The sequence below is a fragment of the Falco punctatus genome, assembly GCF_963210335.1.
Source record: "Falco punctatus genome assembly, chromosome: 2".
In the NCBI taxonomy this organism is placed as follows: domain Eukaryota; kingdom Metazoa; phylum Chordata; class Aves; order Falconiformes; family Falconidae; genus Falco; species Falco punctatus.
In genome coordinates, this window is record NC_137581.1 from 106,539,201 (window position 1) to 106,559,614 (window position 20,414).

Genomic DNA, 20,414 nt, shown 5'->3' on the forward strand with positions numbered 1-20,414 from the left:
AACATGAGAGAGAAAAGAATGGCTATTTGATTTTTCTTCACCCTTATTTCAAGTTCAGTGTTGCCTGTGGCTTTCTCTTACTTTTTCTTGCTTTGTTTGTTTCCATAAATGAACAAATTTTAGTCTCTTACTTCTTAACTTATCCATTTCATTTTGTAATAACATTAAACAGCCTGAAACAGCAGCTGATTATTACTTCCACTTCTCAGTTAAAAATTATTTTCTGGGAAAAGAAAATATGGTATACCACTTAACTGCTTAGATCTCCACAAAACTTACTGGAATTTGTTTATTTATTCCACTATGTGGTAATGTTAAAACTAGGTAACAATGTACCAAATGCCAGTGTGTCATACTGAGACAGTGAGAAGGCATCCGTACCAGAGAGTCTCAAGGACTGTACAGTGACCAGGTGTCATGGTTTAACCCCAGGGGCAGCTGCGCCCCATGCAGCTGCTCACTCCCTTGCCCCTGTGGGATGGGGGACGAAATCAGAAGGGCAAAAGTGCAGGAGGTCATGGGATGAATTAAGGACAGTAAGTAAAGCAAAAGCTGGGTGTGGAAGAAAAGCAAAACAAGGAATTTATTCTCTACTTCCCTTCAGCAGGCAGGTGTTCATCCATCCCCAGGAAAGCAGGGCTCCGTCACATGTAATTGGTGACTTGGGAGGACAAATGCCATCACTCTGAATGTCCACTCCTTCCTACTTCTTCCACCAGCTTATATTGCCCAGTGTGACATCATACAGTATGGAATACTCCTTTGGTCAATTGGGGTCAGCTGTCCTGTCTGTGTCCCCTCCAGACTTCTTGTGCACCCCCAGCCCACTCACTGGCAGGGCAGTGAGAAGTAGAAAAGGCCTTCATTCTGTGCAAGCACTGCTCAGCAGTAACAAAAACATCCCTCTATTATCAACACTGCTTTCAGCCAAATCCGAAACATAGCCCCATACAAGCTATTATGAAGAAAATTAACTATTCCAGCCAAAACCAGTACACCAGGCAATGGGGGTCCAAAACATTTTAGCACAATTGCAGACGCTTCAAATAAAATGGGAGAATCCAGTGTGGACTTTGAATACTCCCATAGAAAAATTACCTTTATAGACTCTAATTGTGTGGACAGAAAGTTCTGGATTTTAAGTAGCATTTTTCATGAGGTAGAAATATGTGCAAAAGTATTATTAACATGTAGATGTATATATGTTTAACAGTCATGGTTCCAGGTATACATTTTAAAAAACCTTTTGGACAACTGCAATCTTTGCAAGATAACAAATGCAACAGCAGGTTTCCAATAATTTATTAAACAGAACTGGAGGATTAGCTAGCTGATAAATACGCTCCCTTTGGATAACATACTACAATAAGGCATGGGTTCTGTCCATCATAAAGAAAATGTTTTTAAAAAATCATTATACCTAGAAAGCAAATATTAAATCTCTGAATTCTTTCTTTAGTATCAAATGAAAACTACTTCTCTTAGAGATTGATCATCATGATCTGGTCTGGAGGAATAAGCAGCTTCTCAGGACACAAAAGCTAGTCATTTTTTAATATTTTTTTTGTATTATATACAATCACAAATTTGTTAGAGCCTTTTCTCATTGCTAAAGCTTTATGCAGCTTGCAACCATTCATTTAATTTTTTCTGCTACATCAGCAGCTGAAGGAATGTACATTAACCATACACCAACTTTTTTTGCTGTCCCATTTCCAGATTTAGAAAAATACAATGTAAATTCAGTGCATGATCCTAGGACAGTCTAGCTCCTTCAACCCTTAATTTTTAAAGAACCAGAAAACTGATGGAGGCTTGTATCTCACAGCACCTTGTCAGCATGCTCAACTGAACTTAAGCACTGTTGATCAGCTCCTGTTATTGGATATTGACTCCCCTGCAAAAGTGACTAATTCCCTTTAAAAAACTGGGTAATTCGATGCGCTCACCTCACAGTGCACACATGTTTCCCATTAAAAACCATCAGGAAGCAAGCACACGTATTTAAGAAATGAGTTGTGTTTCTTTGTGCATGTTTGTTCCATAAAATAAATTTTTTCCGTCCCATGAAATCGAACAACCTTATGTCCAGTGCAGACAATGGGAAAAAGTAATTGACTTCAACATGCTTTGCATCAGGCCCTCTGTACTTCTAGCTGTTCCAGGCACAGATTTCCCAATGCCTAATGTGGGGTTAGTCACTTGAAATCATTCAGGACTTTTATAACACTTCATTATGTATGATACAACTTATTTCACAATAAATTCTTTCAAATACAGCTTTTGTTCAGAGGAACGAGCTCATGATTTGTTCATTATGTGTATTTAAGAACTGCCCTCTTCTCTAGAGAAGGTTAAAGGTGAATTTTCTGCAACTAATACCTGCAATTTACTCACCAAATTAATTTCACATAAGAACATCAGTGGTTTATTTGGGGAAAAATTCTTACATGAAACCTTATGAAAAAAGTCCAAAAATGTAAATCCATATAGTACACTTTGAAGTGTTACTATTAGCGCTAATTTGTGAGAGAATATAAAAAGGAATTATATTTCCTAAAACCACAGGAGAAATGCTATTACCCCAAGGAAAAAAAGTAGAATTCCCCAAGTCAACCACTCCTTGCTTCCTTATAAGACTGGATCTACAATGGACCCTTCTGCAGCCCACTTTTATTTGGTTTCCTTGTAAAATTGTGAAGAAAGATGACACATGAATAAATCAAATAGCATTTAGCTATCCAATTTAAAATTAAGATACTTAAATGCTTTCCTACTATTAAGCTTTCAAGATAGAGAGGGACTTTAATCTTGCTTGTCTCTCTCTAAACACAGAATTTATCCAAACTTAATTGCTGTTGCTATCTCTTTCTGTTTCTAATCCAAGATTCATCAGATTGAAATCCAAGATTTCTTTCTTATATCAGTCACTCATAATTTTTATTTAAATTTCTCAAGATTTTGGATTGAGACTGAAGATGTGTTACTTTTTTTCTTCCACATCCGTCTAGCTTTGCATCTGTACTTTTGCTGCATGGTACCTACCATCACTGCAGTTACCTAATTATCTGGTTTCCGAACTCTTGTGGGCTGTTTGTGGCTAGTTCAGATATACACAGATCTCAAGGACAGAAAGGATCACAGTGAACATAAATCACAGCCTATCACAGTCCATAGGACTGCTCTTCATCAGGTCCTGCCTTAAATTGGATGGTTATGCTTGAATTAGCCCAGGGCTTTTCGGAAAAGCAACAAACAGTTCTATCAGTATAAAAGTTACTCATAATAGGTAGGCCAAACCAACCTTCATTATATGTTTCCAGGATTCTGTTTTTTAAAAATGCTAAACTTTCAGGATGAATTTTTTTCATTTCAGCTATCATATTTCAATTCTCCAAAAGCTCATTATAAATAATATTATTAAAACAATTATAATGGGGTTAAAAAAAAAAAAAAAAAAAAAAAAAAAGGACTCTATTCTCTGTTAAGCAAGACTGCCTGTCAGAGAAGGAGGTAACTAGTTAAATACCATTGGTGAGATTTCATTTGTGATAAGTTCAATTCCATGTCATACACCTGGGGGGATTCCAAAGTGATTAACTCCTTTTCAAGATTGTGAGGCAACGGTGCTTCCTCCCCAGGCTATTCCCACTCTGTTTTCTCATGTGCAATTCATTCACTCAAGTTCCACTCACTTATGGCACAGAAGCAACAGTCATTATTATTGAGAAAGTATCACCCTTTTGAAAGCAATTCCTTCAGTGGTTGTTCCTGTAGAAAGCACAGTTATGGCCTTGTTTTAAACAGTGGCCAAGACAAGCTATGATAGATCTCTGGGGAATGTTCCAATATTCAGGACCCTCATGTTGTGTCCTGTCCCACTGGTCTTTGGCTCATGAAAGAACAGGCCTCCTGACTGCTGAGGCAGGTGTCCTTCCCTCTTGTCCATACTTCCTCCAGTCTATCCAGAATAAGAGGTCCAAAACTTAAGTATCTTCTCATAACATATCAAACTGGAATCCAACTATTTTATCTAAAGATTTTTATAACTTTATTTTGGACAGCTAGCAAGTCTTTCAATCTTACTACAGCAAAAAGAGAAGAAATTGCATTTTCTCATCTTACAGGACGTTGCAAGAATAAGACACTAGCTAACATGAATGCGTAAATGGAAAGCTCTAAATAAAGCTGAGTCTATCATGCCTAAAAAGGTACTTGAGAATTTACTCATCTCAGAGATGACAAAGAAGAAAAATGAAAAAGTATTATTAGGATGACTAGAATGAGTTGCGTGTTTGAAATAACTGGGATTTTGGTTCTTTAATTATTTGGGCACAAGATTTCAGAGTTAAGATTAATTTTCTTCCTATCTTAAACTGAATGAATGTGAGTTTTAGTAGTTGTTTTCAATAGAGTGCTGTCTAAAATTTCTAAAAAAGAAAAGTTAAAGAGATATTCTTTAACATCATGCATATATAATAAAAAGCTTTATACTTCTAAAAAGGCCAGGGATTCCTTCCTCCTCTTTTTTTCCCACTCTGACACTCAGCCTCTGATGTCATCTTCTCTGTTCAGGGAGAGATCATGGTTCTGAGCTAAGCAATAGCTTCATATTCTCCGTAGCTTGCTGACTCCTCTCAAGTTACAGCAATAGTTTATGGTGTGCCTGATGTATCATTAGAACTGTAATGGTTAATTACTAGATACTGCAGAGACACAAAACCTGGAGGCAACTTCTGCATCCCTTTGCAACGCAGGAGTGTAGGCTCATCTGTAGGTGTATAGGGGTGAGGATGATGGATGGCGTAAAATTACTATTGTATACTAAGTAAGACAGGCCTGAATGCTCAGTATCAGGTATTTAGCAAGAATTTTTTAAAATGCTATCCAGCATTTATATTGCTTGTCTGGTGTGTTCCTCCATTATAAATTCTCTGTATGGATTAACCACTGTCCTCCTGGTAGGGACCTGAGCCAGTTGTTAATGGCTTTGTTGCTGGGAGGGAGGGTTTAAAAAAATTTGTGTGTCCTTGACACGTCACTAGTATAAATAAATATTTTCAGAGAAGGATGTGAGCCTAGATGCTATATTTTTTTCTTGACAGATTAGGACAACCGGGTTGAGAGTATCTGACAGATAGATACAGTCTGATTTATAAGACTGAGTAGGGAAGCATGACAGACATATGTATTTATTAAAGATACAGTTACAAAATGTCCCAGTTTAATTTGACAACTCTGCCAGCTAAGGCCTTAGGAAATCCAAGGATACTTTGTACGTACCATCATGATGATACAGTTTCACTAGAAGTTGAAAATCAGAAATGAATAGCTTTTGTGCTTAAATTTATAAATTGTATGTGCATCCATGAATGCTATAAACCAAACTACATTATAGAAGCTGAATTATTCCACATACTTAGTGGATGTAAAAAAAAATATGCATATATATAACACATATACAACACTGTACAGTATTATCATTATTATATTCAAGTATATATCAGGAACAATGCTGTCATAGCAGCATCCTAACATATCAATATTTTTGTCATTTATTAAATTGGCAGCTAGCCTGTAAAAATTAAAACTGAGGAAGACATGCATAAAATGCTTTTTTCTCCCCCATAAAGTTATGAGAAAAATAGACATACCACCAAAACAATAGTGTGTATTAGTTTTGAAACTCGACTTTCTCACCATAGTCACTCTAACTGACCTCAGATTTATCTATCAGTCAGCATTCCAGAGAACCAGACAAGTTGTACTGTATGTTTGTCTGGCACTCTAAAAATGACTTTTTTAAAAAACATATTTCAGTGTTTCTTGTTGATATAACCAATCTTCTAGGAGAGAAAATAAAAGTAACCAGATCATCTATTTGGCATTATTCCTCATTGATAACTTCAAATAAGTGAAATCATACCCCCTAATATTCCTCCCTGCAGTGCTGGAGCTACAAAGATATCCGTATGCCTTCACTTTAGGACAGGAGTATAGCTGCAACGGCATCAAGGCAGCAACTGAGAAGTGGTGTAGTTTAGACAAATGTAAAATCAAGCATATGTATAAATCATATACGTTGTATGAAACCCATCATGGGACTCAACTGTGACAAACTGTGAGGGAAACTTTCTCCGCATTTCAAAGAACGAGGCAAATCTTTGAGATATAACTTTATCAGGAAAGATGGAGACATTCTTGCATTCTTACGGAATTGTTACCAAGCCTTCAGGCTCTTTTATAAATGTAAAATGTCCTGGGGGGAGGGGAGAGAAGCATCAAGATTTAGGTTTTAAATTCTTCAGTGACAACACTTAAGAAAATAAATTATTCTGCAGAATTTTAATGTCCCCCCTCCCCTGTCTTTTCTGTTGAAATCCAAAGTATCAATGAACTCTTTTTAGAACCTGAACATGCTGGTACCTACAGGCATCACATTTCTCATGCAAATCCATACTGCAGCAAGGCCAGCGTAACCTCCATGCAGATAAGTACGGCAGCTCCCTACAAACAGTATTAGGTATGTCCAGAATCTCAGAAAACTTTGACTAGTCCAGACATTGGCACTGTTAAACAAATTTTATGCTCTCTTGCTAAAGAAGGTGATTGAACCAGTACTGAACAAACAACACAATGTTAAAACCCAAAGATCTAGCCATTTAAGAAAACTTTTCCAGTCAGGACAAGTGGAAAATTTTCTCTCCTATATCTAGCATAACACTGCAAAGGAGGTAAGAAACTATGGGAAACAGGAGGGCCAGCTGGCAAGATAAAAACAAAATAAATCAAAACCACTCACTATTTTATGTAGCGAAAGTGTTGGACAATTTGAAGGAGCTGAATATAAGCCAATCTTAATAACTATTTTAAACACATAGCTCAAACTATATTGCCTCCTCAAAAAAAGTGATAGTCTTGTCCTACTTTTCTGCAGCCCAACCTTTCTTCACCTCAGTTTCTCACTTAGAGACGCGGCCGTAATTCTTGTGCTGCCCTGGGAAAATCTTTCACACTTTTGCTTCTCATCTTTCTTACTGACAGCCAAGAACCAGCTCTAAGATCAAAGAACCGTTGGGCATCAATAGACCATAAATTAGTAACTTTGATAAACAAGGAGGGAAACCAGTGTGCAAGAAACTGATAAATCAAACATAGAAAAAAATGGCAAGAAGTAAAGAAATGCAAAGACAACATTTTTTTTTCTAAAATATATTTCTTTGTTTTCCCCAAAGGACAGCACTGATTTGTGGATTAGACTTGTTAAAAGTCATCTCTAATAAGCAGGAGCACTCATTCACAGCAAGCTTTTGCCAGATTTCAAGTCCTTTAAAAAAAATATAAATCTTTATATGTTGTTGCTATATGACTCAGGTCCAGTGTGTTTAAAATGTATCAGGATAACTCAGATGCATGCTAATATGCTAACAAAGATGCTAAATGTAGTTAAAGTCAGATATTTGCCATAGGTAAAATTTACCACTCCATTTGTGTGGTGTAAGAGCAAAGAGCAAAAACCTGTCAAGTCTTCAGCCAGGTACAAGAAAAAAAAGCAGATTTTCAAGGAGGTGATTACCAATCCAAAATTATTTCAGAAACAGAAAGGAAGGTGTTTTATTCACTGAAAAGACTTTCTAGTCCATGGTTTATTATTGAGAAACTTCTTTATTCTAAGAAGCGATGATGATTTTAGATGATGATTTTAGATGCATTAAGATCTTTGATCTCAGCTGATGACATTGATGTTCATAGTTACAAATTAAAAAAAAAACAAAACAAAAACAAACCGCAAAACCAGCAAGAAGAAAATAAATTTTGCAGATCTTCAAAAGAGAATTAGATTAATCTTTACTTTGGAGTACTAGATCCAGGCTCCAACAACATTTCAACAGAACTCCTCAGCTTTAAATCCCAAAAATCTTTAATAGGAACTTTTGTGATTTGCTAAGAAGATACAGGCTACAACATGTAGTTAAGTCTTCTGTTGACTAACCACTTTCATCATTGAGTTTCTCTACTTTTCATCTAATTGCTGTTTGTGTTTTTGAGCCACAATAAAATATTGTTATGTTTTTAGATATTAGATGAAAAGTCCGTGTTTAACTTGGGTAAAAACTGATAGAAAAATCTGACCCCAGATTCAACCCATATGTAGTGTTCTTGGACCTCACATCTTCTTGCTTTCTTAAATTTGAATGAAAAACATAAAAAGTAAGCTTTAAATGGAAATACATTTGAAAACTCAAGTACAAAGCAGCTTGTGCTATTCTGTAATCTCTTCTGTCTGTATGTTATTACTGCTATTGAAATAGATGGCAAGAATACAACACAAAGGATCTGCACATGATTAACTTTTTATTCTTCTTGTAATTTGCTATAAACCTCAAATGAACTTGCAGGTTGGCAATAGCATGTTAAGAGCTAAATGCCAAACTGTATGAGACATTTTTTCCAAACATCATCACCTTCCTTGCATGTGGTTCCCTTTCCCTCTCCCCTCCTCTTTTCTTCCTCTGTCCCCCAGTAGCTGTTATAGCTGGTCAGATGTTTCGTTTGCATTTGGGACTTAAATCCTTCAAAAGGTCTCAATTCTACACATAAAATACTCCACAGAGAGATTTTTCCTCCTTTCAGCTCCAATCTTGCTTTTTGTGGTGAGAAATGCTGCAAAAGAGATACCAATTATTCCAACTGGCCTTTCAGCAAAGAGCCAGACTGGGCTCACCCACCCATTTTCCATAGGTCCCAGAAGAATAATCATGTAACAGAGTAAATATTCACCTTCAGCCGCTGCTTTCTGTGCCATATAGGTAAATAATGCTGGAGGCTCAAATGTTTAAGGAATCAGCTCCATCGGCTGCCTGGTCCTTCAGGAAGCTCTTCAGCTCTCAGGGTCGTAAGCCACATGTGTCAGCCAGAACAGCAGCCCTCCTCAGATTTTGTGAACATACAGAAATGTCCAAAGGTCATTGCTAAAGGCCGTATTTTACAGAAACACCAAAAGACTTAAAATACTTGCAACAGATCGGTCTCGTACAGGACCTGGAGATGAAAGCCCGGCAAGATTTTCCACCAAGAGCCAGCTTTAGGGCAACAAGGCAAGAGATGCCTAAGGACTATGCTCCTTCAGGCAGCAGTCAACCCAGGTACGGGTGAGATGAAGAGTGGAAGTTCAGCTTTGCTGAAATCCCACAGGTCTACTGCCAACATTGTCCCTGACTATATCATTAGGGGATCAGATCTGATCTCTGAGTAATGAAAATAAGCTGGTGCCTTTGGGTTTTGTTTTTCAGGGCTTTTTTATTTCTTAAGAGGAAGGAACAAGGTTTGGTCAAATCATCTCCTTGTTAACATGCTTTCATTTGTTGAACTCATTCCCATTGCACCCAGCAGATGAAAAATGAACGCACTTGCACAGCAGTGTGATGTGAAATCTCGATAGCATACTGAAACAGCTAGACATTTCAATTCTTTGCTGATAAATTTGTTCGTTTGAAAGGGTGGAACATACTTCAAAAATATCAATGTGATGCCTCAGTGAACATCCCTTTATTGCAAACCAGAGTAACGATACAAATCTGGTCACAAACAAATGGCCTGACAAAGTCCAGATACAGTCAAGGTCCTGTTCTGCCTTCACATTCACAAGACTGATTACTGTGCAGGTGGCCCCCCATGCACCTCAGGGAATAATTGGCCTTTAGTTTATAAAACCTTTAGGTCAATTTTGCTCTGATGATGAAAGCTTTCCTCTTTTTTTGCTACCAACACTATTTGCTATTGCTCCTGTGAACGTTATGGCATTTTTCTTAGAAAGGGGGATAACTCTATCTGCATTACTAGAAACTGGGGGGTGGGCGGGTAGGGAGGTGGAAGAGGGGCAGGAGGAAGCAAAATATTGAAAAGCAAACTGACATGTTCAAAGCTACTGGTGGTTGCAAAGAATACTAACTCTCAGACATCCAGTCCACTGTGTTCCAGCTATTCAAGCTACCCTGAGAGTTGCTAGATAAATTGGAGATTGTACACTGATAACAGAGAAAAAAAGAGAAAAATCACTGTAGAAAAAAACATAAGTTACAGAAAGTGTTAGAACTGAAGGACTGAAAGACAGCTGGTAATGTGGGAAAAGAGGCTTAGCAGCAACAGGGAAATGGAGAGAAGATATCAGAATGTAAGAGAAGAAACGCCAACGGAGAGCACCATCAAGTAACAAAGCAGGATTTTTGTTTTGCAAAAACCAAGAACATGTAAATCGATAGAAGTTACGTATCAGAATTTAGGTGAGGCGTGACTGTCAGCTTGAGTTTTGTGGAGCTAAAGATAGAAAAATGATTCAAGTTGCTTAATTTTTATGTTGTTATACCTTCATTTGACATCCTGAGTCCAAATTTACACTGAAAGGCCTTGCCTTTACAGTTTTCTGTTTTAATTTTGCTTGAGGTTCTTTCTTCAGGATTTTGCATGTGCAAATGGCGTAAGCAACTACTTATTCCGAACCACAGCTTCATCTCCTAGTTTCCCTGGTGTCCAAAGCCAAGGACCGGGGTATTTTTTTCTGAGAGGCTTTTCCGTAACCCTAGGTTAGAAGTCTGGCCAATACTTTTAACACCTCTGAAGACCCCCCTCTGTTGTTTGACCAAAGGTCTTGGAAGACATTTCTGACAGCTGGTGTTGAGCTCAGCATCCTGCAGAGCTTGCAAGACGCCTACTGGCATCCCGCATGCACCACCCCAGCGGTGCTGAGGGGCTGCGGCAGCCCGCTGCCCACCAGGCTCCATGGAGTGGCGGCTGTGTTCTCTCTCTGCTGACCTTCAGGGGCAGCTGCAGTGTAGAACACACCTTAAGCTGAAGTCCTGCTTCCATGACTGTGGCTAGAGGGAGGTGATTTTTCTCCCAAGTTTTCCAGCTCCTGTTCAAATCAGTGAGTCTTGTGCAAGTGGGGCTCCGTCCCCTACGCTTAAGCACTCTGAGAAACAGAAAACAGATGATTGTGTAAAACATCATATAGGCTATTAATAATGTCATTTCCAGGCTTCTAAGGTTACAAAGACTTCAGCCATACAGAGTGTTTATTGTGTAACTGTTTCCCATTAGTTTACATATACAAAGTGGTAGAAAAAATCTGTATATTACAGCGGAATGATTAATTATGGTTACATATAGCATGTTGTATCTCAAGAAAAAGAATATTGGCATTCCTGTTTGAATGGATACCTTCTGAGTTTCAGAATACAGAATAATTATGAGTATCATATATGCGTATATGTGATGTATAAAGCAGTGTATGGTTAAGAAACAACAGGAACTTTGCAGTTACAGTTTAGTTTCATGCTGTAAGTAAGGAGTCTACATCTGCACAGGTCACTGGAAAGAATAACAAACTGCAAATGGCAGCAAACTAGACAATTAAAAGCTTTATCCGTGATACTTATGAAAATAACCCTGTCAATACAGTAAGAGGAAGATGGATTCAGAAATGTGTATGAAGTAAGTAGCAATTTGAAAAGTGTGGTGGAAAAGAATATATTCTGTATTTCTTCCTAACTTTCAGGACCATTTCACATCATAAGGATCTGTTAGGTTGCTTTGATGACCATCTATGTAAAAATTTAACTTCAAGTGATGCTGGAATTTTTGACATGCACTATGAGAGGAGAAGATTATGTCACAGTAATATTCATCAACATTTTAATTTGTTTTGAACTGTTTCTGACACCTGCAATGATGAAAGTAAGCTTATGTCACATTTACAAACTTAAAATAATTGTTTGATTTGAGGAATTGGATTATGGTTGCCATTACTAATTCTGCAAATAAAACACGACAACATGCACTAACAGATATAATAGATTTTAATTTTGAGAACCTAAAAAAAAAAAAAAGCGCCAGTTGTTTTGCTTACAGGTGGTAGTGGTATTCTGTTCTCTTGCTGCTACCTGTTAAAAAGTAATATACATTTGTCTTTTCACATGAAACGCTTCAGAAATACCCTTAAGAAAATTAAATGTAAATGAATAAATAAACAGGAAAGAAAAAAGATAAATTGAGAGAAAAGGAATATCCTCTAAAGCTGGGCTGCTTGATAGTTTCATGGCAGAGTTCTCCAGCTATTAGCTGCTCCATCACAAAATATGTTCCTGTCGCAGCCACAAAATTTAACACATTAATAAAAACAACTAATCAATACAGCAGTACTAGCAGTTGGCTATCTGTAAAGTTCAACACTTAATCATAATTAAGTCAGGAAAAGCTGACAAATAGAAGCGTAAGAAATCACACAAAGACAATGCAGGAAGTAACCAAACACCCTTAAACCATCATTTTGGTCAAATCTGGCACAAGCTACAGTTTCTTCTGTTTAAGTTCTCTTGGAATAACAATTAGTCCCCAATGCATACCTTTCCCAGTTATCAAATTAAGATTTGAGTTAAATCAATGAATGCAACAATCAGTTTAATTATATTAAACCGCATGAAATACACAACGAGGGAGAGTGTGTGTGAAGATAACCACTTGGGTTTCACATATTAAATAAATTAGTAAAAAATAGTGATGTGTTTTCTTTCCCATGAAATATTATGCTGCTATCGGAAAAGCCACTATGGTTGGTAGATGGATATAAGGAAAACAGAATTTACAGCCTTGGATACAATTTCTTTTCCTAGGGCACCAGGTGCTTTAAATGCCACCAGAAGGATGCTCTAGGCAGTGCCATACTGTCCAACATGGTTTGGCATAGATTAGCTCAAAGCCTTTGTGTCTTTGCAGACTTTGATTAAGGGCCAGTGTTAGAACTCCTATGGATTTTTACTTGATCCAGTGTAGCGTAGGGATTTTTTTTCTTTTTTTTTTTTTTTTTCATCACAGCTGCCAAAAATATGCCAGTTAAGATAATTACATTTCAATTTAAATTGGCAATTTAATGGAAAATTTTAAACCAGAATGTGGGGCAGTATATGTACTTCCAATCCTATCCCACAACAATACTTTCTGTCTGTTGCAGATGATTTAGGGGTCCAGTTCCATGTTTTTGGCTCCTAGTGAGACCAGAGAGTTTTGGGACTCTCCATAGTTTTGCAGGATTGTAGCTTCAATCTGTTTTAAGCCTTCAAAACTCACCTCAGTTTAGTTTCCTCTGTCTACTGTTTTCTGTTTCTTTAACTACCAGTCTTTATGAGTCACAATACATGCAAGAAACAAATTCTTCTGAAAGATATTTGCTCCCTTTTGGGAGGACAAGCAGAAGAACCCAAGATATTCTGTCTGTAAATTCTCTGTTGTTTTCATTATTTGTTGCGGGGCTGACACAGAAGCCTGGCAGTCGCAACATACTGTAAGGGGAATAATTTTCCTTTGTTTAGAGTGCAGTGTGTACCGTCATTTACATAATAAAATCCTCACACAAATAACAGATGGTGAAGAGGCACTCATGTTGCCACATGTTGGAAGCATGATACAGTTCCTTGATGAACTCGTTTCTCTTACTTTTGCCTACAGATGTCTACCAGCTATTAAACCTTGGGGGTTAGTCAGCTGGTGAAAGGTTTAGAGACAGGCAAAAATCTGTCTACATAATTTTCCTGCTTCCAGGAGGAGCAAATGTTATACCCTGAGAGAAATGCACAATCCATTGAAAATGGTTTCTACTACCATGAAAAGTAAATAATAACCTCTATTTTCACCACTCATTGGGCTGAAATACTTCACTACAGAAGACAGAAAATACCATTATTCCACTGAGTGTGAGCCGTTTTATCTCTTTTTGGAATCCTTTTCCGAGCAGAAGCTGAGGACAGAGTGAGCTATGCTAATGCTGTATATTAGGAATATCAGTTCTTGGATGCATTACCATTAATTCGATGTGCAAATTAAGTGCCCGAAAACAAACGTCTGTCACTTGAAATAACAGCCGTACAGCCTGTGTACAGTGCAATGAAGTAAGATCACACTACACTCCCTAATTAGAGTTAATGGATCTGCTTCTGATCCCATTTACACTGATTTTACGATCATGTAATCCATGCTATCATCTCCAGTGGAGCTGCTTTTTAAAAAGAATTGGTCCCCAGGATGACACAGGGGGTATTAAAATGAGTGGTCACTTAGTTAAGTCTAAACATTCCTTAGATGCATGTTGCTGCATTGCTTTCAAAGCTGCGCTGCTGGAGTTTCAATGTGGGGGCTGGGATGGGGGAGACGGCAAGACTGTGGTCTGTTTTATTCTGCTTTACCTGAAATGCAGAATTTTGTACAGCTGTGTGGATACAGCAAGCATTTAAAATTAGCTAGGTCCCTTAGCATCTACAGAAAAAGAAAGAAGTAATTTGATGTGTTGTTGGTTACATCACAATTTTGTTCTCATCATGTTGACGCACTTTGGTCTGTGCACATTTGCATGCAATGCTTATGAATTTTGAGTAGATCTACACCCAGCTCATTTACCTTCCTGCATGCTAGAAATTCGGCCCATGGAGCCCAGAAATCTGTTTTCCAGTTAAATGATATATGCTTGTCCATATTTACCAACACTACTGATTGAGAGGGCAGCTTCCATTTTATGAACACCAACATAGTGTTCAAAACAGCGAATATTCCTCCCTCTGGCTCTGTTGATGGACAGGCAGGGCAAAAGAGGTGGTTTACAGTTGTGGGTCTGCTGATGAGCTCCCCCGTGTTGAGGAAACCCTGGATGCGTGCTGTGGTGCCAGCAGTGAGAGCCTCCTGTGCCCAGGCTGAGTGGAAGCACCTGAAGGCACCTCGTGAAGGTCAGCTCCATGCAACAGGGGTGGTCCAGGGCACGGGACTAACCTCAGCTGCAGGTACAGTGGTATTCACCAAGCACGTCACACATCAGGGTGACCCATCAGCATTACCCCATTTTCTTTAGAAACTCACATGCCTCGTAGCTCTAACTGTAAGCTGCTGAGGTTGGTATAAAGCAGAGGTGACATGTACAAAACCTTTCTAGGCAAGAAACTCTGCTGCTGTAAATCTCCTGCTCCTCCTGTCCCACCCTCTGTATTTGTCACTACTTCTCAAAACCGACTAGACTGTAAATTCCTGTCTGTTTCATGTCTGCCCCATTAAAAGCTACAGACACAGAAAGTCTACCTAGCAGAGTTGTTACTTAGCTAGCACTTTTTCAGGGACATACACATGCACACAAGATCTCGACTCTAAAAAAATATTAAAAAAATCTCAGACCAAACTGAGCCCAAAACTTTAAGGTCTGCAAGAAAAAGTACACTGTGATGGTGCTAAGCTCTCATCTGGACTGCAAACCTGATGTGAATATTTTTTGTTAATGTTTTATGAGCTAATTAACTTGTTTGTGGGGTTTTTTGTTGGTGTTTTTTTTTTTTTTTCCCATACGAGCCTGTTCATAAGGAAAGAATATTTTGAATTGCCAGATTTTTAGCTAGCAAAATTTAAAGAAGAATTACAGGTCTGATTATCCCATAGCATGGAGCCCCTCGTGATCTGCAGCCTTTAGAATCCAGGCAGTACATGGTTATTTTTAATGTCAGTAGCTGACATTGGGGCTGAAGCTATCACTCACTGTGTTCTGAAGTTCATCTTCTCAAGTATTTGTCCTAGCTCCTAAAGATCACTTTGAAGTATCTGCCTGTATTCATCCCTTAACCACTAGATGACTGACTTTATGGAGTCATCTCCCAAAGTGGGACAGTCCTGCTTCAAGGTTTTCCCCAACATATTGCTGGATGCAAAGGAATTTTCCTCTTCTTCAGAAACTCCTGCATTAAAAATGACTTTTCAGGTATCTTGGAACACACCAGGCTGCTGTGTTTCAGAACCATCACACCCCACAGAGATGTCATACATTAATACACTAGCATTGAGCAGTCAATTTGAAATCACTTGTATCTCATGTCACAATATAAAAGCAAATACAGCATATCCAGAGCCACAGACACACAAGGTTACATAAAGATACAAGCAACAAAATAAATTTCCTTCACATATTTTACATCAAGGTCAAATCCAACAGGCATGCCTCTCTCTCTCAAGATGCTTTACCTGACATTGATGGTGTCACCGGGAACTTACCACTCCTCATCCAGGTTTCACATCTGCAGGTTTTATTCACAGAAGGGAATGTTATATTCCACTCAGGGAATCCCACTGAATTTTCTTCAGTTAGGAAGACAACATCTCTTTCTTACCTTTCTCTGATGTCTCTCCTTCATCATTCCCCAGATCAAACCAGAAACCTGAAGACTGAAAAGGGCTGAAAAATGTCATTCTGGTGATTTCCTTAGGGAACTTGAAATAGGATATTTATTACTTGTCTAATGAGAATCTGCATCTTATTGTCAATAAAAATACATTATTTTTATTTCTGCTTGTTCTGCATTAATTAGAGCTCCATAGATACAGCTATCCATCATACATTTTAATTGTGACAAGTACAGTTCTTAAATACAATATGCTTGTAAGATTACTAATGCTCATCAGACAAACCGTACTGGGACTAGAGCATAGAGGTAAGACACTGCATAATACGGATGTGCTTCTCAAGCTATAGCTAATGTACACATTAAGCTTAAACTTCTACCACAGCTCTAGCCAAGTAGAAATAATATGCTTGAACAATTTAAACCAAAAGTGACCAAGACTTCTAGTTGACTTGGATTTCTCTGGTTATGGATTACATAAATACCAGTTGTTTCTTCATAAATAAATCTCAAGATATTTACTTTAATATTATGCACAGAACTTGAAACTGAAGCATCAGGATCACAATCTGAATAGCTGAAAACTGTATTTAAGCATCTTAACATTGTCTTAGTATTGACATACAACACTGAGAAATCAAATGTCTATCTACCTTTTGTAAATACCTCTGTCTTTTGCAAAAAGAATACACAAAAGAATGAGCATAGAGAACAAGCATATCATTCAATCCTGATGCTCACTCAAGATTTAAACAGAACTTTGACAGTTTTAAGAAAATAATTGGCAGAAAAAAGGTATTTAAAGCAACAGTTATGTGCCAACTCTAGACAAAAAGGATCAGTTGTTTCAAGAAAGACTTCGCCCCGACAAGGAGCTGGTTCAAGCAGTTGAAAAATTTACCCTTGTTCTCACTTTTGTTATCCAGAAACATAGTTGATATTATTTTTCATTTTATTTTGTATTTCTAATTCTAGATATCTAGAAAGAACGACAACTAAAAAAAAACCCCAACAAATTACTTTTTTCTTAAAAGATTATCTAATTTTATAGAAGTCAGCATGCTTGATAGGTCAGTTTACAGTTGGCATTAAAGGCTTCCTCCACTAGCAGAAGGCAGTGCATTGTCCTACACTGCATGACCATGGCTGTATCTGTCATGTTAACTCTTTGCTGCTTAAAAACTCGTTACCTTTTAAGCCATGTTTCTACCAGAACCTTTAACATCCTTCTTCTTCTTTTGAGATGTTACCTCTAACAGTTCTTCCTCCTTTTTCTGCTCCACAAGCTTGTTTTACTACTGAAAGTTTGATATTGTTTTCATAGATGTCCTTAATTTTTATTACCTCTGTTTAAGATCCCTAACTAATACTGTTTTCAGACAAATAAAAACTTCTCGTTACTCTGAATTTTAATGGTTTTCCTATTGCCTTAAATTGAAATTCAGATTTTCTTTACTTCTAGGGGTAGATACTCACAAAATTAGAAGACAGGCTAAGCTATCTCTTTTTCAGCCCTAACACATTTTGGATAGATCACACATTCAACTCAGACATCCAGAAACCAGGGTCATAACCTCAAGGCCATCATGTCTACTTCATTGCCTACATTTCTAAATATTTTTAGTAATTTTTTTGTCTCCAATTGCTGAGCGATTTGAATTATTTGAATAGCATCTTCTCCTCTATCAAATAACTTGCAATTCCCTTTTCAAACCACAAATTTACAATCACTAAATGAAACTCGAAGTCCACACAGCCAGTTTTCTGTATCATAGCTTTGATTGTACACAAGATGACAAGGTTCTTGTCCTTTCCCCCCCTCCCCTTGAAGCAGGGATTAGTGGTCTTCTGTAAAACAAAAAAACCCAGCTGAATGACAGCAAGCAATTCACAGAGAGTTTAAAAACAACACAAAAATGACATTCTGGGATATGTATTTACCATTCAACATTGGCATTTTCATGCTAATTCCAACCAACGTGCTAAAAATTCAGAATGACCAGAATGTCAGTAAACCAAGTCATTCAGCTTTCATTATGCACAGTAAAAAAAACTAATCATTGCCTTCCTCCAATCCTAACAGTCAGTTTCCATTTTCATGGTAGAGAATGGGGGAACTTCTTTTTGTAGCACGAGTTGCACAATATTGAATATATTAATATGTAAAGATACATTATTACTGAATATTAGCACATCATTACTGCCAGAATGCAAATATTTCCTAAGCAATTTTGAAAACATAGGTCTCTGCACTCACAAACTGCATACATTCCTTCCTTTAAGTCAGCAAGATGTGCTACCTCATGTGCAAATCATTGAAAGTAGTACTAAAAGAATAGCTAAATAGTACCACAGGCAGTAGATAGTTACAGTACCTACGTGACTTGTTAAACTAACAGGATCCAACTTTTTGAGATATATTTATCCACCAAATTCACCTGTGCAGAGAAAAAAACAACTAAAGATTCTCAATTTGAGGTCTGCATCCTTCTGCACCTAAGTCTTTAAAACTTGTTTTGGACATTTCCTTATCTGTAGGCACATAAAGTCCCTGCATAGTTAAGCCTCCATCACCAGGGCTGATGCATTCAGATTTCCTTTGCAACGTGCACACAGAGGTACCGAACTCCTGATGCATAATGCACATCCTTCAACAACTTTCACTGATGATCTTAATCTTTCCTGTTCAGCTGTCTAAACCAGAAATATCTGAAGCAGAAGCCAAAAGGAAGTCTAGGCTTGACCACTGCTGAAGACATTCTCCCCAGAGACCAGGATCTAGTCCTATTTTAGTGAATGCATGCAAAGGAACAGCTTCAAAATGGGAGATCAAATAGATACTGCTGGCAGACACCTGCACGGTCTCACAGGCACAGGAGATAAAAACGGATCCAGGGAAGAAAGTGGTTAAGTCCAGATCCTTCCCGCTCTAGTTGTTGGCTAAGTTATAAATTGAATCTAAATTATGGCTCAGGAAAAGACTACTCATATCTTCTCTCCCTCCACAGACAATTACAAAAGACTGGCTGAAGTAAGAAAATGAAGACTATGGTTGCTGAATGCAAGCATCTCACAGGAAACCTCCATAACACTCAGCAGACTCCTGGCATTGTCACTCCAAATCTAAACTGTTGACTAGAGGAACTTTATGGCTCTATTCCTCTGTGATTTTTGGCAAGCTGTCTAGAAATTTTATTGTACAGTAGAGAATTAAACCTTGACATGCAACATTCTCGTCTTGCCAGTTAACTATGCCTGTCTGCATATTAAATAGTTACATGCTACTGAAATGCAACTCACTCTTACCTCCCGTTCCCAGCAAAGATAGCAAACACCAACTTAGTATGGTAAAAATAGTAAGGCTAGTGCTTAAGCTTGGGTTGTAGCTCACACGCAGGTTTATGATAGTACTAAATCAGAGTAAACCTATTTAAACCGTATTTGCTTCAGTGACAGTAACCCCAAGATATCCTGACCCTTGACCATCTTGTGCTGAGTGAGGTACAAGGATGCTCACAGCCCAGGTTCCCTGGGACTGCAGGTGGCTCTGCAGCAATTTAACTACATGGATAGTGAACAATTTCCAGTTAAAAAATCTCCACCTTGTCCTTTGGAAGCAGCAAAACACACACATATTTCTAAAACTTACAAAAATTCTAATTCAATCATCCTATACTCCCTATTTGGGTGTCTGCTTTTCAGATATTTTCAGATGTTGCACTAATGCCTCACCTGACCTGTAAAAACAAACTTATCGTTCATCCATGTCTCGCTCCTCCAGTCCTGAGAAAGGACTGAAGATTTTGCAAAAGTGGTTCCAAAGGGAAAGTGCAAGTGCTGATCTGTGCTTGCAGTAGCTGAACTTCTGTAGGAATCTGGCTACTTGGGCAGCCTGTGACCACCGTAAGGTCTGCGGCACATTTGGACCCTGTCAACGTTACACCCATGTGTCCATCCTCCTCCTCACTTATCCTCTGACATTATAGGTTGGGACAGTACCACACACACGTTTAGCCGTGCTCTTTGCCTCCCATGATCCCCTTCCACCAGCTGAATTCCCAGGTTTAAACACCCAGCCCTCACACATTGGACTAATCTTACTGTCAGTATGCTAGAAGAATTGAAACAGGTATTGGACTTTTAAAATATACCTAAAAAATAACAATCAGATAATACCAGCTCAGTCCTATTATAATCCTAATCATTTTGCATAGC

General features: G+C 38.0%; 1 long non-coding RNA gene across 1 annotated transcript in view; it reads right to left on the minus strand.

Moving 5' to 3' along the window:
• Nucleotides 1–20,414, minus strand: part of LOC308058567 — a 60,251-nt gene that overhangs the window by 16,970 nt on the left and 22,867 nt on the right. Inside the window, exon 2 of the long non-coding RNA XR_013925890.1 lies at nucleotides 1–16,252. This exon is cut by the window's left edge and continues 16,970 nt beyond it. This is a non-coding gene — a long non-coding RNA (uncharacterized lncRNA). The remainder of the gene's footprint in view (nucleotides 16,253–20,414) is intronic.